The sequence below is a fragment of the Podarcis filfolensis genome (assembly GCF_964270895.1).
Source record: "Podarcis filfolensis genome assembly, chromosome: 7".
In the NCBI taxonomy this organism is placed as follows: Eukaryota; Metazoa; Chordata; class Lepidosauria; order Squamata; family Lacertidae; genus Podarcis; species Podarcis filfolensis.
Window position 1 is genome coordinate 90,218,624 of NC_139603.1, and position 19,590 is coordinate 90,238,213.

Below are 19,590 nucleotides of genomic sequence, written 5' to 3' on the forward strand. Positions count from 1 at the left end.
ATACCTCCCTAAATACCTTCGGGATGACATCCAGGGGGATTTTTTCTAAATCAGCAGGAAGTGTGTGTCCCCAAAAAAGCTCAAGGCAATTTTCCCCAAAAAGCTCAACAACTTTTTGTGTCGTGATTTGGCAACCCTACGACATATAATTTATTTCTCCGTTTTTATTTGACATTTCCTCAAGCTACTATCATGAAGTTCAGAAGAGGTTCAGAACCGTTCAGGAAGACAGCTTCAGCTAATGAGGGGCCATTGTTTGCAAGAAGGAAGTGCCAAGGAGTATGTAAGACAACCCTCAAGACTCGTCCACTCTGTTAGGGAAATAAACAGAGTGAGTTTTTAAGCCAAAGGTGCCATAGAAACCTTAAGAAGTGGAATTCAGAAGCCTGAAACTTTTGTCTCAAGGCAGCAAAGTATTATATAAAATCCAGGCTCAAACTGCTACCCAGGTTGGGAAGGAGGAAAGATACATCTAACCTCATGAACCCTCTTCAGTTATTTATTGATATTGTTATTTATTATAGTTATATACCACTGTTGATTAAAAAAATCACTGGGTGGTTTAGAATTTGAAAGGACAACCCCCAACCACAGGTTGCATAACATAATAACAACAAAATAATAATACTTGTACACAGAGAGACACATTTAAAAGGCCATAGTTTGTTTAATCAGCCCAAGGCCAGAGTGAAGAGGAATATTTTCACCTGGTGCCTAAAAATATGTAAAGGAAGGTGCCAGGCAAGCCTTCCTGGGGAGAGCATTTCATAAATAGGCAGTTCCTGCCAAAAGAAAAGGCCTGTTCTGAGGCATCTGATCATAGCCTGCATTTTTATCAAGGCTTATATTTTGATCAGATTCCTGTATTCCAAAAATGAGCTTAAATTCACAAATGTTTCCTTTCGAGACAGGACACCAGCAGGCAAGGTCTTTGTCAGAGGCCCCTTTGGTTTATTGCGGTCATAAAACAGGCTGGGAGCAAAAGGTCACACTGACCATACAAATGATAGAATACAATCAAGGTTGCAAAAACACAAATAGTAATAATGATTGTGCCTCCCATTAAACTTGAGCCACATCTTCCTAAGGTTAAAAGGGCAAGAGCTAATACAAACAGCAGCTGGCTAGGGAAGAGGCTTCTCTCTGAAGCTGCTTTGAAGCTTCAGAGAATTTAGAGAACTTAGAGAACCTAGCTTTTATAAAGTTCCTTTTTTACTTAAGACAAGATCTTTGCTTCTAAAAATCTATATATGTTATGTATGAAATATTGGCTTAAATGTAATTATGCAAAGGATTTAGAAAGTAAGAAATTATAGAATCATAGAAGAAGTTGGAATAGACCACGAGGGCCATTGGGTCCGGACCCCTGCCAGACAGAGAGACGCCATCGGAGCACTCCTGACATATGGTTGTCAAGCCTCTGCTTAATGACCTCCAAAGAAGGAGATCTTTCATTGATAATGTGTGGGAAGGTGAACAAAAAGATCTGTTCAGATAAAATTAGCCACCATCTGTTTTGGAGTGAATAGGGCAATAGGGCAAAAGATGAAATGTTAGTTAAGGCGCCTAGTCTAGGGCAAAAGGTTATCTGGTAATTAAGGTGCCTTGTAGAGGTTAATGGCTGTTTGCCAATTATAAATAGAAGGAAATATAGCTCTTTGTCTCCCATAAAAGGTAATAGGAAATGGGTGTATCTTTTATGATTGGTTCTAGCAAACAGCCAATAGGAATTTTAACCAGGCTGATTGGACAGAGGCAGCCAAAGGAGGAGCAAGGGGGCTGAGCTGAGGGAATATAAGTGCTGGCCATAATGGCAGGAGGGCAGGCCAGAGCTTGGTAACCTTATACCACTGTGCCTCACATTTATTTGTCTGACAAATAAATTATTATTTTAATTTCTCTATTGCTGCGTTGAATATTTCATTCCAGCTAAGCGTTAACCACAAGCAGGGTGCTACATTTTATGGTGCCTCTGTGACTCGGATAAGTGGTCTGCTGGAACGCAGCCCCTTCGCCTTACTGGGCAGGGTACAAGAGGGAGGACCACTAACTGCTTACCCAGCGCGCACTGGAACATTTTTCCAGGGGAACGCAGAAGTCTCGTCTGTCTGATACCCTGCTCACCGACGGCGACGGACCGGGGGGAACCAGAGAAATAAAGAGGGATCCGCTAAGGGTAAGTGCACAAAGGGGTTTTGGCCCTCCAATTAATTGGGAGGAAGAGAAGTCTTGATCAAACTTCTGCGTCTCAGTAAGGGGAACTGAGTACGCTAGGTGGTTGGGTACATCAGACGGTGGTCTGGTGGAGGAAAAGGGAAAGGTTGGGAAGTAGAGTGTGGTGAAGTATCCAGCGCATTGTATGTGTGAGAAAGTACAATCTGTAGCTGACCTGAGTGTGGAGTGGGTAGTACTTCGTTTCCCAGTAAGGCGACTTCACTGGGCAAGGAACCCCACGAAGCGAGTGTGTGAGTGACTGAGTGGATACTTCACAGGGCCATACAATGGGAGTTGGGGGTTCAAAGGGGGAAAATACACCTCTTGAATGTATGTTAAATAATTTTAAGAAAGCCTTCTCAGGGGCATATGGAGTCAAAATGACGCCAGAGCGCTTGAGAACGTTATGTGAATTAGAGTGGCCGAAACAAAATACTGAATGGCCATCTCAGGGAACTTTTGATATAAATTTAGTAAGCAAACTTTGGACTAACATCGCCAAAGAAACGGGAGGGTGCCCAGAACAATTTTCATATATAGATTCTTGGCTGAGCACATTAAATAAAAATCCTCCATGGATAAGGGAATGCAAAGTCCAACGATGCAAATTATTGGCTGTAAAAGCCGAAGCTAGGAAAGGAATCTTGCCAAATAAACTCAAACCCATTTTTGAGGGACCAGAGGAAGAGGTGCTTCCACCTCCACCCTATGCTCCACATCGAAGGGAGCCTAATCCAAATACTCCACCAGTTGTAACCCCAAGGCAAGAAAGTGGAACGAATAATGGGGGTGGAGTCACAGAACTTGATTCCTTGATAGATTATGATAAATATCTTCAGGGGGCCTTGGAGTCCTATAATAAAGCCCAAGCAGAAGTGGTTATTCCACCTGTGAGTCCCAGTAGAACTCCATCTACAGTCTCCTTTAGTGGAACAACCAATTGCCCACCCCAAACCCCTGTACATCCAAATCCTAGAGAACTATTACAGAAGTTACAGGAAGACCTTGATCGGTCAGCAAGCAATACAGCCAGGCGTATAAAGCTGCTAAAAGAACGCCTTGGGACAGATACCATCCCCTATGATTTGAGGCCCCTAGAGCAAAGCGAAGAGAAAGGTCACGTAGTAGCCCCTCTCAGAAGAGTATTTGATGCACTTGAGGAGCCTGTGCTGGTTAACGGGCAACCCAGACCACTGCCACCTCGAACTTCGATCCTCCAGTACATTCCATTCACAACTACGGATCTGATGAATTGGAAAACACACACCCCATCTTTCGCAGAAAAACCTCAGGCTATGATGGACTTGGTGACTTCAATAGTAAATACTCATAGTCCTACTTGGACAGATTGCCGCCAACTCCTGAATACTCTGTTCACCACTGAGGAAAGAAGAGACATAATTGAAAAGGCACAGATATATTTGCGTGAGCAGGCCAGAGTGGGAAATATTTTTAATATTGACCGTCATCTCCAGGATAACTTTCCTTTGGAAGATCCTAATTGGGATCCAAACAATGCAATTCACCTGGCCAGGCTTACCACCTACCGCCAGACGCTTGTGCAAGGTATCCGCAGGGCATGCCAGAAGCCCACTAATATGTCTAAAGTCTCAGAGGTAGAACAGAAACCAAATGAGAGTCCGGGAGACTTTTTAGAGAGGCTGCAGGAAGCCTATCGTATATGGACTGCTTTTGACCCTGAAGCCCCTGAAAACAGCAGAATGATTACTGCTACATTTGTGGCCCAGTGTGCTTCTGACATTCGTAAGAAAATTCAGAAATCAGAAGGATGGGAAGGGATGCTGATGAGCCAAATTATGGCCATTGCACGTCGAGTTTATCGGAATAGGGATGAGGCTGAGAAACAAGAGAAGAAGAAGTGTCATAAGGAAAATATGGTGATGCTGGCCACAGCAGTGATGTGTTACCCATAACACTGTTTCGTGTTCGGTGCGCACCCACAAAAAGACTTAAGTTGTCACCTTTTGAGCTCCTGTATGGGAGGCCGCCCTCCTTTGTTCAGGATATTCCAGCTGACCTCAAACAAATAGGAGACTATGTGACACAGGGACAAGTGCAATCTCTCTCCCGTGTTGTGTTTTTGTTTCTCTTAACAGGTGGGCCCTCGAGCACACGCCGTGCAGCATTGCCGAGCCGATTCATCAGTTCCAGGCTGGCGATAGCTATGGGTGAAAGAGTGGAAACGCGATCCACTTGCACCTAAGTGGCGTGGACCTTACACCGTCTTGCTCTCTACTCCAACAGCGGTGAAGGTAGCTGAGGTGACCCCCTGGATTCATCACTCCCGTTTGAAGAAGTCCGAAGGCAGTTGGACGTGCAAAGGTGACCCCTCTAATCCTTTAAAACTGACTCTCTCCAAAAACCCCTGTATCTAGCCCTACGGGGAACGGGCTAGGTCACGGGCAACATCAGACGACCGGCCTGCTGCAGCCACAACCTGGAAGCTGGCTGACCTGCGCACGCCTGAAGCTTGAGGAGCGTCTGAACCAGCGATTGTGAACGGGAAGATTCTCTTATACAATTGATTGACTGCCCCCCCCCCCGTGGAACAATTATCAGAGATATTACTCATTGGGGATCCTTGGGATATATGTTTTGGTCTTGGTGGTTCCCCATTTCTGTCACTGGAGGAATTATATTGGGGCTAATATTTTTTTGTTATCACAATAAGGTAATCTTTTGTGGAAGGAATGCATATACTAGACATCAACATGATTTTATTATTAATCCTGATCCCTTGGGAAGGGGAAGGGTCCTTGAATCTGAGCAAATTTGCTAAATATGGATTCCGCCATGACCACAATATGTGGGTAGGCTTAGCTGAGATGGTAGCCAATGTTACAAATAGGACCAATTGCCTTGTTTGCTCTCTTGGGCCAGATGATTCAGAGGGAGGTATGCCCTTATTACCAATACCATTAAATGCCATTGGTATGGTAAGCGAAATGCCACACCAAACAGAAGTACAGAATTTCCCCGGATGGAACTCAACTAAACCAATACGAGTTATACCTGTACAAGGGGAATTCTGTGTACATAAATCATCAGAGGCAGCTGATTCTACCATGATAGGCTCTTCTCATTGCCACTATACTTGGGATTATATTAAGAATAGTCAAACCTGGGCAAACGGTACTACCTATCGAACTCGGAATACCTTGCCCTGTGCACCTCCTTTTATTCATGCATGGAAAATGGTGTGGAACATAACTATGACAGAAAAAGGCAATCTAACATACTGCACTGTGAGCTCTATGCCCCTTTTGATATTTCGCCTTATGCACTCCACGTACCAAAAACCTCAGACCCGATGGTTGTGGTGGATATGTGGAGAATGGGCATACAAGAAACTCCCTTCCAAATGGAGTGGGACTTGTTTCCTGGGATGGGTATTACCACCAATGTGGATTATGCCCACTAGTTCGGCCAAGCGTACACGAAGAAACGCTGATATTTCTCATATAGCAGGAGGAAGTACCCAAAGTTGGAGCGATACTGATGATTGGCCACCAGAGCGCATTATAGCCTATTATGAACCTGCCTCCTGGAATCCTGATGAGCTCATACAAGGGGCTCGAGATCCTATTTATAATCTAAACAGAATAATTCGATTGCAAGCAGTAGTGGAACTTGTAACCAATGCAACGGCCCAGAGTTTGAGACTTATTGCACAACAGTTGGATGAAAGTAGAGCCGCCATTTTGCAGCTGAAAATGGGAATGGATTATGTACTTGCCAGGCAGGGAGGCCTATGTGGAGTCTTGAACTTGACAGGGAATGCCTGTTGCTTTAACATTTCTGATAATGGTGAGGCAATCCGTGTTCAGTTTCTGTTAATTGGTTCTCATGGGAAACTTACAGATTCTGGCTTCACACAATTAACTCAAGGCCGTGTCAATTTACTCTTGGCAGAAAGCCAAGGTCAGCTTGACCTAGAAACTACTTACTCTGATTGGTTAACGACCAGCACTCAATTCTGTTATCTAGGGATTGCTAGCACAGTTTGGTGTGTTAGGGGTGTGTTAGGAGTAGAAGTGCTGTGTATGGTTAAGAGAGAGAAAGAAAGGATTTATTTTGCTTTGTTTTGTATGCAGAAACTCTGCTGGTTTTATTTTTCCTTTTAATAAATCCTGTAAATAGTTATTCTGAGTCTAGCTGACTAGTCATTTCCACCTCAACTAGCTTCTTCGCTGTGCAGGAAAAACTCTGCTACGTTTGGGCTAAAGCCATTAGAGCTATGCCTGACACTTCAAAGTTCCATGAATCCGTGTGTTGGCCACAAAGATGGAGAATATAGCACATGTCCCAGTACAAACATGGGAAGGATGGGATATGGGATGGCTCACCAACTGGTTACCAAATGTTGCAGGACTCAAAGGGATACTATTGTCTTGCTTGTTTTTCTTGACGGTAGTAGTAATGGTTTTGTGTATGGTGCCATGTATCATTTCATGTTTTAGAAGTACAATTACCAAGATGATTTCAAATGAAACTCTACCTCATATCATGGCCCTATACAGAGCTTTACCTGAGGAATATGATGAAGGTCAAGCTATCAAGGACACTTGGGATGAAGGTCCTTGAGCTTGAAAGGGGGGAATGAGGCATCTGATCATAGCCTGCATTTTTATCAAGGCTTATATTTTGATCAGATTCCTGTATTCCAAAAATGAGCTTAAATTCACAAATGTTTCCTTTCGAGACAGGACACCAGCAGGCAAGGTCTTTGTCAGAGGCCCCTTTGGTTTATTGCGGTCATAAAACAGGCTGGGAGCAAAAGGTCACACTGACCATACAAATGATAGAATACAATCAAGGTTGCAAAAACAAAAATAGTAATAATGATTGTGCCTCCCATTAAACTTGAGCCACATCTTCCTAAGGTTAAAAGGGCAAGAGCTAATACAAACAGCAGCTGGCTAGGGAAGAGGCCTCTCTCTCTCTCTGAAGCTGCTTTGAAGCTTCAGAGAATTTAGAAACTTAGAGAACCTAGCTTTTATAAAGTTCCTTTTTTACTTAAGACAAGATCTTTGCTTCTAAAAATCTATATATGTTATGTATGAAATATTGGCTTAAATGTAATTATGCAAAGGATTTAGAAAGTAAGAAATTATAGAATCATAGAAGAAGTTGGAATAGACCACGAGGGCCATTGGGTCCGGACCCCTGCCAGACAGAGAGACGCCATCGGAGCACTCCTGACATATGGTTGTCAAGCCTCTGCTTAATGACCTCCAAAGAAGGAGATCTTTCATTGATAATGTGTGGGAAGGTGAACAAAAAGATCTGTTCAGATAAAATTAGCCACCATCTGTTTTGGAGTGAATAGGGCAATAGGGCAAAAGATGAAATGTTAGTTAAGGCGCCTAGTCTAGGGCAAAAGGTTATCTGGTAATTAAGGTGCCTTGTAGAGGTTAATGGCTGTTTGCCAATTATAAATAGAAGGAAATATAGCTCTTTGTCTCCCATAAAAGGTAATAGGAAATGGGTGTATCTTTTATGATTGGTTCTAGCAAACAGCCAATAGGAATTTTAACCAGGCTGATTGGACAGAGGCAGCCAAAGGAGGAGCAAGGGGGCTGGGCTGAGGGAATATAAGTGCTGGCCATAATGGCAGGAGGGCAGGCCAGAGCTTGGTAACCTTATACCACTGTGCCTCACATTTATTTGTCTGACAAATAAATTATTATTTTAATTTCTCTATTGCTGCGTTGAATATTTCATTCCAGCTAAGCGTTAACCACAAGCAGGGTGCTACAGTTCTTGTGCTTCCACCCTCTGGGCCTCTCATGGAGGGAGGGGCCACATGAAGAAGGGCTTCCGATGATGATTGAAGGGTCTGGATCAGTTTATATGGGGCTTCCAGACCTTCATGCATTGGAAATTCTTCATGCTGTGGGTTAAACCACAGAGCCTAGGACTTGCCGATCAGAAAGTCGGCAGTTCGAATCCCCGCGACGGGGTGAGCTCCCGTTGCTCGGTCCCTGCTCCTGCCAACCTAGCAGTTCAAAAGCACGTCAAAGTGCAAGTAGATAAATAGGTACCGCTCTGGCGGGAAGGTAAACGGTGTTTCCGTGCGCTGCTCTGGTTCGCCAGAAGCGGCTTAGTCCTGCTGGCCACATGACCTGGAAGCTGTACGCCGGCTCCCTCGGCCAATAAAGCGAGATGAGCGCCGCAACCCCAGAGTCGCCCACCACTGGACCTAATGGTCAGGGTTCCCTTTACTTTTACCTTTAGTTAAATATTGTGAAACCATGTGTCAAATTATGCATGGTGACGTACGGAATCCACTGATGCTCTTAACACCTCATAACAGAATTTTGTCAGGAAATACGTACACTTAATGTAAATACTATGAAATTACATAATGCAACACACACCCACTGTGTGCCCCCAAATATGTGACATTTGGCTGAACTGCAGGGGGATGGAATCAGCTCTGCTCACTTCATGTAAAACAAAAAGTTGCTGCGTTTTGTTGTTGTTTAGTCGTTTAGTCGTGTCCGACTCTTCGTGACCCCATGGACCAGAGCACGCCAGGCACCTCTGTCCTCCACTACCTCCCGCAGTTTGGTCAGACTCATGTTTGTGGCTTCGAGAACACTATCCAACCATCTCATCCTCTGTCGCCCCCTTCTCCTTGTGCCCTCCATCTTTCCCAGCATCAGTGTCTTCTCCAGGGAGTCTTCTCTTCTCAGGAGGTGGCCAAAGTACTGGAGCCTCAGCTTCACGATCTGTCCTTCCAGTGAGCACTCAGGGCTGATTTCATTAAGAATGGATGCGTTTGATCTTCTTGCAGTCCATGGGACTCTCAAGAGTCTTCTCCAGCACCATAATTCAAAAGCATCAATTCTTCGGCGATCAGCCTTCTTTATGGTCCAGCTCTCACTTCCATACATCACTACTGGGAAAACCATGGCTTTAACTATACGGACCTTTGTTGGCAAGGTGATGTCTCTACTTCTCAAGATGCTGTCTAGGCCTGTCATTGCCCTTCTCCCAAGAAGCAGGCGTCTTTTAATTTCGTGGCTGCTGTCACCATCTGCAGTGATCATGGAGCCCAAGAAAGTAAAATCTCTCACTGCCTCCATTTCTTCCCCTTCTATTTGCCAGGAGGTGATGGGACCAGTGGCCATGATCTTCGTTTTTTTGATGTTGAGCCTCAGACCATATTTTGCGCTCTCCTCTTTCACCCTCATTAAAAGGTTCTTTAATTCCTCCTCACTTTCTGCCATCAAGGTTGTGTCATCTGCATATCTGAGGTTGTTGATATTTCTTCCAGCAATCTTAATTCCAGCTTGGGATTCATCCAGCCCAGCCTTTCGCATGATGTATTCTGCGTATAAATTAAATAAGCAGGGAGACAAAATACAGCCTTGTCGTACGCCTTTCCCAATTTTGAACCAATCAGTTGTTCCATATCCAGTTCTAACTGTAGCTTCTTGTCCCACATAGAGATTTCTCAGGAGACAGATGAGGTGATCAGGCACTCCCATTTCTTTAAGAACTTGCCATAGTTTGCTGTGGTCGACACAGTCAAAGGCTTTTGCATAGTCAATGAAGCAGAAGTAGATGTCTTTCTGGAACTCTCTAGCTTTCTCCATAATCCAGCGCATGTTTGCAATTTGGTCTCTGGTTCCTCTGCCTCTTCTAAATCCAGCTTGCACTTCTGGGAGTTCTCGGTCCACATACTGCTTGAGCCTTCCTTGGAGAATTTTAAGCATAACCTTGCTAGCGTGTGAAATGAGTGCAATTGTGCGGTAGTTGGAGCATTCTTTGGCACTGCCCTTCTTTGGGATTGGGATGTAGACTGATCTTCTCCAATCTTCTGGCCACTGCTGAGTTTTCCAAATTTGCTGGCATATTGAGTGTAGCACCTTAACAGCATCATCTTTTAAAATTTTAAATAGTTCAGCTGGAATACCATCACTTCCACTGGCCTTGTTATTTGCAGTGCTTTCTAAGGCCCATTTGACTTCACTCTCCAGGATGTCTGGCTCAAGGTCAGCAACCCCACTACCTGGGGTGTACGAGGCATCCATTTCTTTCTGGTATAATTCCTCTGTGTATTCTTGCCACCTCTTCTTGATGTCTTCTGCTTCTGTTAGGTCCTTACCACTTTTGTCTTTTATTATGGTAATCTTTGTACGAAATGTTCCTTTCATATCTCCAATTTTCTTGAACAGATCTCTGGTTCTTCCTATTCTGTTGTTTTCCTCTATTTGTTTGCATTGCTCGTTTAAGAAGGCCTTCTTGTCTCTCCTTGCTATTCTTTGGAAATCTGCATTCAATTTCCTGTATCTTTCACTATCTCCCTCGCATTTTGCTTGCCTTCTCTCCTCCGCTATTTGTAAGGCCTCGTTGGACAGCCACTTTGCTTTCTTGCATTTCCTTTTCATTGGCATGGTTTTTGTTGCTGCCTCCTGTAGCCTCCATCCATAGTTCTTCAGGCACTCTGCCCACCAAATCTAAATCCTTAAACCTGTTCCTCACTTCCACTGTGTGTTCATAAGGGATTTGATTTAGATTGTATCTTATTGGCCCAGTGGTTTTTCCTACTTTCTTCAGTTTAAGCTTGAATTTTGCTATAAGAAGCTGATGATCTGAGCCACAGTCAGCTCCAGGTCTTGTTTTTGCTGACTGTATAGAGCTTCTCCATCTTTGGCTGCAGAGAATATAATCAATCTGATTTCGATACTGCCCATCTGGTGATGTCCATGTGTAGAGTCGTCTCTTGTGTTGTTGGAAAAGCGTGTTTGTGATGACCAGCTTGTTCTCTTGACAGAACTCTATTAGCCTTTGCCCTGCTTCGTTTTGATCTCCAAGGCCAAACTTGCCAGTTGTTCCTTTTATCTCTTGATTCCCTACTTTAGCATTCCAATCCCCTATAATGAGAAGAACATCCTTCTTTGGTGTCACTTCTATAAGGTCTTGTAAGTCTTCATAGAATTGGTCTATTTCAGTTTCTTCAGCACCAGTGGTTGGTGCATAAACTTGGATTACTGTGATGTTAAAAGGTCTGCCTTGGATTCGTATCGAGATCATTCTATCATTTTTGAGATTGCATCCCAGTACAGCTTTCGCCACTCTTTTGTTGACTATGAGGGCCACTCCATTTCTTTTACGGGTTTCTTGCCCACAGTAGTAGATGTGATGGTCATCCGAACTGAATTCGCCCATTCCCGTCCATTTTAGTTCACTGATGCCCAGGATGTCAATATTTATTCTTGCCATCTCATTTTTGACCACCTCCAACTTACCCAGGTTCATGGTTCTTACATTCCAGGTTCCTATGCAATATTTTTCTTTACAGCATTGGACTTTCCTTTCGCTTCCAGGCATATCCGCAACTGAGCGTCCTTTCGGCTTTGGCCCAGCCGCTTCATCAGCTCTGGATCTACTTGTACTTGCCCTCCGCTCTTCCCCAGTAGCATGTTGGACGCCTTCCGACCTGAGGGGCTCATCTTCCAGCGTCATAACTTTTATATGCCTGTTGTCTTTGTCCATGGAGTTTTCTTGGCAAGGATACTGGAGTGGCTTGCCGGTTCCTCCTCCAGGTGGATCACGTTTGGTCAAAACTCTCCACTATGACCTGTTCATCTTGTGTGCCCTGCTCGGCGTAGTTCATAGCTTCTCTGAGTTCTTCAAGCCCCTTCGCCACGGCAAGGCAGTGATCCATGAAGGGGGAGAAATTTTAATTTAGAGAAAGGGTGTGTAAGAGGTGACAGGCTAGAAGCTTATAAAATTTATGTATGGCATGGAGAAGTTGGTAGAGAAAAGTTTTTGACCCTCTCTCATAACACCCAAAGTCAGGGTCATCCCTGAAGCTGAAGATTCAGGGCTGGTGGGGGGTGAGGAGGCTTTACTCATGAAGTGCAGAGTTAAACTGTGGAACTCCTTGCCACAGAAAGCAATGATGGTCACCAACTTGGAGGGCTTTAAAAGAGGATGAGACAAATTCATGGAGGAGGAGAGGGCTCTTGAGGACCACTAGCCAGAATGGCTCTGCTCTGGTTCTGAATACCAGTTGCTGGAAAGCACTGGAGTGGAGAGGGCCCTTGTGCTTGACTCCTTCTTGCTAGTTTCCCACGGGCATCTGGTCAGCCGCTATGTGAATAGGATGCTGGACTAGATGGGACCCCATTGGCCTCACCCAGCAGGCTCTTCTTAGGTTCAGATGTTCGGTGGTGGTGGTGATGGTTTTTTGTACAAGGTGCGACTGGAAAGTTCAGTGAATGGTCATAGAAATTGGACAGCGAGAAATATTTATAATAATAATAATAATAAAATTTTATTTATATCCCGCCCTCCCCAGCCGAAGCCGGGCTCAGAGCAGCTAACAACAATAAAAGTAACACAGCATTCTAAAATCAATTCAGAATCAAATTAATGACAACCATTGGGCTAGAGTTCTGTGAGGATTGCCAAAGGAGGGGGTCAGGCTGTGCCTCGGCCAAAGGCCTGGTGGAACAGCTCTGTCTTGCAGGCCCTGCGGAAAGATGTCAAGTCCCGCAGGGCCCTAGTCTCTTGGGACAGAGCGTTCCACCAGATCGGGGCCACGGCCGAAAAAGCCCTGGCTCTGCTTGAGGCCAGCCTAACCTCCCTGTGGCCCGGGACCTCCAAGATGTTTTTGTTTGAAGAAGGTCCTCCGTGGGACATACCAAGAGAGGCGGTCCCGTAGGTACATTTGAACATACATGCCTTACAGGCCTTCAAAGTAGGCCCCCTCTGATACAATGCACTGTTGACAACGTTCATAGAGCTGTTGAAAACTTCCGGAAAAGTCCTCTTTTCATACTGCTTTCAGTTCCCTCATCACAGCAGCTTTGGACGTGTGAAATGTTGGAAAATCTGTGCCCTTTCAGTGCAGATTTCAGTTTTGGGAAAAGAAAGAAATCCAGTGGGGTCAGATCAGGAGAATATGGAGGGTGGGACAACTCATTAACCTCAGTAACGATTTCACACAGAATATGCAATTCTTCCGCCATCATTTGGACGGACAAACGCCGATCCCACATCAATAACACACCATCTCTGTCTACATTTGCCGCCATTGTGCTCATCGACTGTCTGCCAGAGCGAGGTTCTGCCCTTCATGGAATTGCTTAAACCACCCATACACTGTCTTTCGAGTTACAGCTTCATCTCTGTGCACAATTGTGCCGACTGTATGTTTGAATATTTCTCGCTGTCTGATTTCTGTGACCATTCACCGAACTTTCCGGTCACACCTTGTAATTATCGGTTGCTCTTTCATGTGAAGATACAAACCTAGCTGCATACACTATTTTTATTTGTTAACGTACTCCCCTCCTTCACAGCAGCAGCCTTTGAGGATGAAAAGTTGACCTCCTGTCAATCCTCCATCTACCCATGTGCAATTATTGAAGCAGCAAGCAAAGTAATGGGTCAGGCTGCCTCTGAGGGTGAAGGGCTCTGGACCGCCCCCTCTCTCTCGAGCCCGGGCTCCGCTGCGTTGGTTTAGGGATGAACGCGGAGGACTTGGGGGGGAGGGGAGAGAGAAAGGGGTCTCAGCGGGCACTGGACTCCGCCTTCCCTCCCCTACTCCTCCCCCTCGGAGATGCCTGTGGGATGGACGGGGCTACGGGGGAGTTGGGGAGGCGGTTGTGGCGTGCGCTCCCTCGGAAGTGGACGGGAGCACTGCCAAGGAGGCGCGGCTGTCTCTTCTCTGTCTCCCCCACCCTCTTCTCTGCAAAGCTCACTTGATGCTCTCTCGCCCCCTTGGCATCTCTGCACCCCCTGAGACTCCTCCCCGCGTCTCCCACGCATGGCACCCCCTCCCCACAAAAGTGAAGGAGGCCAGAGCGAGGTTCACGCATTTTATTGCTCAGAGGCACGGCGGAGGCGGAGTTGCAAACGGCAACTCCGAGGCGAGGGGGCGGGCGGGGGGGCTCATCTGTACTTCTGGGTCAGCACCTGGGCCACCACGCAGAGGAACTTGTCCCAGGCCAGGTAGGTCAGGGCGTTGTAGTCTCCGCGGAGGCTGGAATCCAGCGGCACGTGCATGCGCCTGGGCAGAAACTGGAAGAGAGAGAGAGAGAGAGAGAGAGAGAGAGAGAGAGAGAGAGAGAGAGAGAGAGAGAGAGACGGGGGTCAGGTGGGGGGGGGAGGATCAAGGGAAGACCCAAGGCGCGCCCTCCTGGCCCTCGCCCGCCCCGTCGCCGCGCTTGCCTTGAAGTTAAAAGGGTCCACGCGGAGGTTGGAGGCGTGCAGATCGCTGTTGTCCATGCGGATGTTGTCCATGTTCATGATGGCGCTGTCGTTGGAGCCGGGGATAGGGTCGAAGCGCTGGAAGTAGATATTGGACTCCATGTAGACCTGGAAAAGCCTGTGGGGAGGGAAGGAGGCCGTCAGGAAAGGGGACGGGACGGGGGGGGGAGGAACCAGAGGCTTCTCTCCCGCCGACGCCCCGTCGAGCCTACTTTGTCAGCGCTTCGCCGCCCATATCCTCGTCATCGTCGGCAAGTTGGGCAGAGATCTGGAGCGCTATGCGCTCTTCAGCAGTCAGCACCACGTTGGCAGCAGGCGAGGGCCGAACTGCTCGATGGGTGGCGGGAGGTGGCGGAGCTGGGAGCCCTGCAGAGGCCGCCGCTTTTATAGCGGCCCGCACTGCCCTCCTCCGCCCGCCCCCGCTTCTCTTATCGCCCCGGGGCTGCCGGAGAGGTCGGCTGCGCGGCGGAGAAGCCAAAGCCACCGACGGCGCAAGGAGCCAAAGAAGGCAAAGACGGCGCAAGAAGCCAAAGCCACCTCAGCGAGGGCGGACAGAGCTCGGCTCCTGCCTTGGCGGCCGAAGGAGCCGGTACTGGGGGGAGAGCCGTCTGTGCTGCCGGAGGGGGGGGCGAGTTAGAAGAACACAGCAGCATCAGAAGAGACGGCTGGATCCGTGCAGCCTCGTGTTTTCCCGGTGGCCACCCAGGTGCCTCTTGCAGAAAACGCGCAAGCGGGATCCGAGAGTGTGAGCGTCTTCCCCCGCCATCCTACTTGGACCGAGGGAGCCTTCTGCTTTGGCACGCGGCAAGTGGGAAGACGACACTAACAAGTCCTAGGAGATCTACCACGAATCACTCAGTAGATCCTGATCTACCCCCTGCTCCCCCCCAACACACCACTTCCCCCTTCCCATCGTCGGGGCAACTTTACGCCATCCCTTGACCTGGTGCCAGGAGGGTCTCAATCTGGTCCTCCTCACAGGGTTGTGGTGGGGAGAAGGACGAAAACGTAGAGCTCCTTGGAAGATATACATGTAACAAATCAATACAATTCAGCGAAAAGGAAAAAGAGTCCAAAAATATTTTTGGAATTCAACATTCTGAGGACCTAATTGCACATGACATTAAGTGCGTAGTGTTGTGAGCGGTTTGGGTTTTTTTTTATAAAAAAAAAACTTGATATGGGGAGGGAGTTTTACAGTAGGACTACAATGTTGGGAGAAGGGAAGTTTCATCTTTTGCACCACAGTTGTGGAAGGATACAGAGAGCCCAGCAACAGGTGACTTGGGAACGTCAGGCAGCCCTAGCCAGAACCAACAAGACCTCTGGCACCTCCTGCCCTGCTGTGCTATGCCTCAAGCCCTTGCCATGTGGGCTCTCTAATAACAATAGTAATTATAATTATTATAATTATAATTATTTTTATTTATACCTCACCCGTCTGACTGGGTTTCCTCAGTCACTCTGGGCAGCTACCAACAAAATATTAAAATGCAATAATCTGGTAAACATTAAAAGCTTCCCTAAACATGTTGTGGAAGAAAGGGGTTAAGTTCACTGCATCCACTGTATTAAAATAAAATATTATGAAAATGATGTATAGATGGTACTTAACCCCTGTAAAGTTAGCAAAGATTTATCAGACAGATGATAATTTATGTTGGAATGCAAAGAAAAAGAAGGTACCTTTTATCATATGTGGTGGACGTGTCCCAAGGTGAAAGACTTCTGGGGAAAGATTGATAACGAGTTGAAGAAAATGTTGGAAAATATGGTACATTTATTAAGAAACCAGGAGCCTTTCTACTTGGAATAATAGGTCTGGAATTGCCCAAAAAGGATGTTAGATTGTTTTTGTATGCCACTACAGTGGCAAGACAGTAGCGAAAAACTGGAAATACCAAGAAATACCAACAATAGAAGAATGGCAGATGAAGATGTTGGACTTTTTGGAGCGGCCGACCTGACTGGAAGAATCCGTGATCAGAAGGAGGAGAAGACTCGAGAAGATTGGAAGAGATTTAAAGAATATTTGGCTAAATATTGTAATATAAGATAATGGAAGTTACTTGGAGGTAACAAATAGGCGGAGGATTATAACAATAACGGGTTGTAAAACAATAGGGATTAGAATTAATAAAAGAATAGAAGATAGTAATTAAATGGATTTTATATTATTAGAATTAAGATTTAGGAGAACTGCGACAAGGAGATACAATGGAATTCAGATGGGGGGGTCGAGGAAGTCAGTTAACAATGAAGTTAAATTAGGCATTGAAAGCAATGTTTTTATGTTTCTTTTTTTGAGTAATGTGTACTTCTTTCTTGTATCTTTTTTATTATGTGTGTTTCATGTTATGTATGTTTTATATTTGTATTATGTTTGTTTTGTTACAAACTTGGAAAAACAATAAAAAAGAATAATAAAAAAGAATTGCCTAAAACTTGTGCAAGAGAACCAGGCCCTGGGGCCCCCTTCCAACCAGTGGAGCCCAGAAATTTGTAGCAGCTCTCACACCCCACAACCGTCAGTCCCAGTTTTTTTATGGGAAATATCAAAGTTTCATAACACACTTGGATCTCATGTTTCAGGATAAGCAAGGAGGATGAGTCTCTTGGGAAAGATTGTTGGCTGATGGGTTTCTTGGAACGAAGTGTGTGCTTTGATGAGCATGCCAGCGAGGTTCTGTCCCAATCATGAGGAGTTCAGAAAAGGATATGGAAAGGAGGAATGTGTAAGGTCACTGAGCTGGCAGGTAAGGAGGCCCATTGGTTTGCCCTTTATTTCATCATGGGAAGTTATATTTTCTTTTTATGAAATATTTAGAAATATGTGATTTGCTCTCCGCCTTACATGATCTGCACCCACAGTATTTTAAGAGAACCCCCCTTTTAAAGGGTGATGCATAAATTAGTTAAATGATGAACGATATGGAATGAATAGAGAGAGAGAATCTCTCTCTCTCTCTCTCTCTCTCTGTCTCTCTCTCTCTCTGTCTCTCTGTTTCTCTCCACATGAGAATGTAAGAAGTGTCTCCTGCATCCGGCCAATGGCCCATCAACAGAGAAACCCAAACAAGCCGTACCTTGGCTGCATTTGGTTCATATTATTTATCTTTAATGGTTTGGTTTTTTTAAATAAATGTTTATTAGCATTTTCAATAATAAAACAAAAACAAAAATAAATGAAAAATAACCAACATACAAAAATAAATCACATAAAATTTCCATTACTTATTTTCTTTTACCTTATTTCTCTGACCTCCTCACACCTCCCCTTCTTGTATTCCAATTTAAATTGTTAGCTCAGCAAATCCTTATTACTTATTTCTCAACCTTAACTTAATAATTTATTTTAACATATTATTATTTTACCTTTTCTCTTTAGTCCATTTCCTCAATTTATTTTTGCTAACCTTATTTTCATTTAATTTAGTTCATTTTAAAAACCAATTTTGCCTTATCCAAACTTAAACATCAATACTTATACATCAATACTCATTCTTAAAACATTTTTCTAAGATCGACCAATATTCCCTTCCACAAATTTCCCAATTTTCATACCAATAACAAAACAGAATAAAAACAGAACAAATTATAATTATGTCCCCTTTGGATTCCCAAACTCCACCCCCCCTTTCCCGGTTTCAGTCCCCAACAAATATCCATCAGTCTCAATCTACTATCAGCCTGGAGATCTCATATGCGAGGCTCTTAATTCTCTCTCAGTTCCTCTCTGCCGGTCTTTTTGATAGTCCTTAATATTGAACACCAAATCTCGGAGAGGCTCCGGTCCAACAGGATCCATGTTTCTTCCAGCCAGGCCTCCATACTTAAAAGTGAAGCCTATGGGGTACTCCAAATCTTGTTTCTTACTCCTTTCAAAACCAAATGTCCCAAAAGCTCCGACTTCCACAATCAAATTTATAATCCTTGGGTCTTCAGATCTCCACATAAGGAGATCTTTCCATTTTTCAGTCTCCAATTCAGGCCAGACTTTCCACATCAAATTTTTATCTTCCTTTGTTGCCATCATGTCAGGCCTCAAGCTCTCCTTTGAGACCTGCAGAATTACAGCTCCTTCTTCTTTTTCTTCAAAAACAACATCTGTCTCCTTCTCCATATTCTCAAATCTCTCAAAATTCTCTGTTTGCCCAGTTGAATAGGCTTCCTGATTCAAATCCTTATCAAACTCAATAATATTGTTTACTGTTAAGTCCAGAGTTGTAACACTTGTAGCCAAAACATCAAGTTGGCCTTGTATCTTTCCCAAGAGAACAAATGCTCTGTCCAGTTCCATCTGGATTTTCCCTCCTCCAGCCATTCTTGTAATGTCCCAAAACCCCCTCTAGAGGGATTTTGGTTCCTTAGTATTCCTTTCAGCTCAAATCCAAAAGTCAAGTTAGTTTGTATCAGCTCTTCCTTATTTTCAAATTGTATCGAGTATTTCCAAATTGTAACCAGCAGAAACAAGAAAAACGAAGTTCTCTTTTTCCGTCTTGACAGCTAATTTGACAACTGTCAAACTCTTCAATACCTCATCAACAGGCTCTCTTGCAGGGTGCTCCCAGGTCCGGGGGGGTGACACTTCAGCTCCCAAAATTTGTTCTTTATCTTCCAGTAAGATTTCTTATACTGCCAAACCGTGAAATTAAAATCCTTAACCAAAAAGAAGAGAGTTCTCTCGACCCTAGTTAGCAGGTCCTTTACTTTAAATTATTTACAAGAAGGGGAGGCGGACTTCCTGTTTAAGCCTTCCCCGATCGTGCCTAATTCATAAAAATTCTTTAAAGATCCAATTTCCGTACTACTCACGGGTTGTTACTTTACAGTCCGATTGCTCACAAGAAGTAGTCAGCGCTCTCCGACAATGGCAATGCGGCTTCACTTCGCAGAAGAAGCAGTCTACTCTCAGCACCGCGCTGCTCACCCCTTCCCTGTTCCGGAGCCTTTAAAAAGGCTCCTTCGCAGCTTGGGGGGGCGCAAATGGTGCCCGCCGAGTCACCACGCTCACAGGCTTCACCGCCTGTGATTTTTAAGGGTCCCCGCTTCGCTGCAGTGGCAAGACCCGATCCTGCGGAGCCGATTCCCTCCGGAGCTCAGAGGGAATCCACCATTAGTCGA

At 45.2% G+C, this 19,590-nt stretch overlaps 1 protein-coding gene across 1 annotated transcript in view; it reads left to right on the top strand.

The window, feature by feature from the left end:
• The window catches only part of LOC310766252 (fucolectin-like), a 152,494-nt gene that overhangs the window by 88,903 nt on the left and 44,001 nt on the right, over window positions 1-19,590 (top strand). The gene's annotated exons all lie outside the window — the stretch shown is intronic.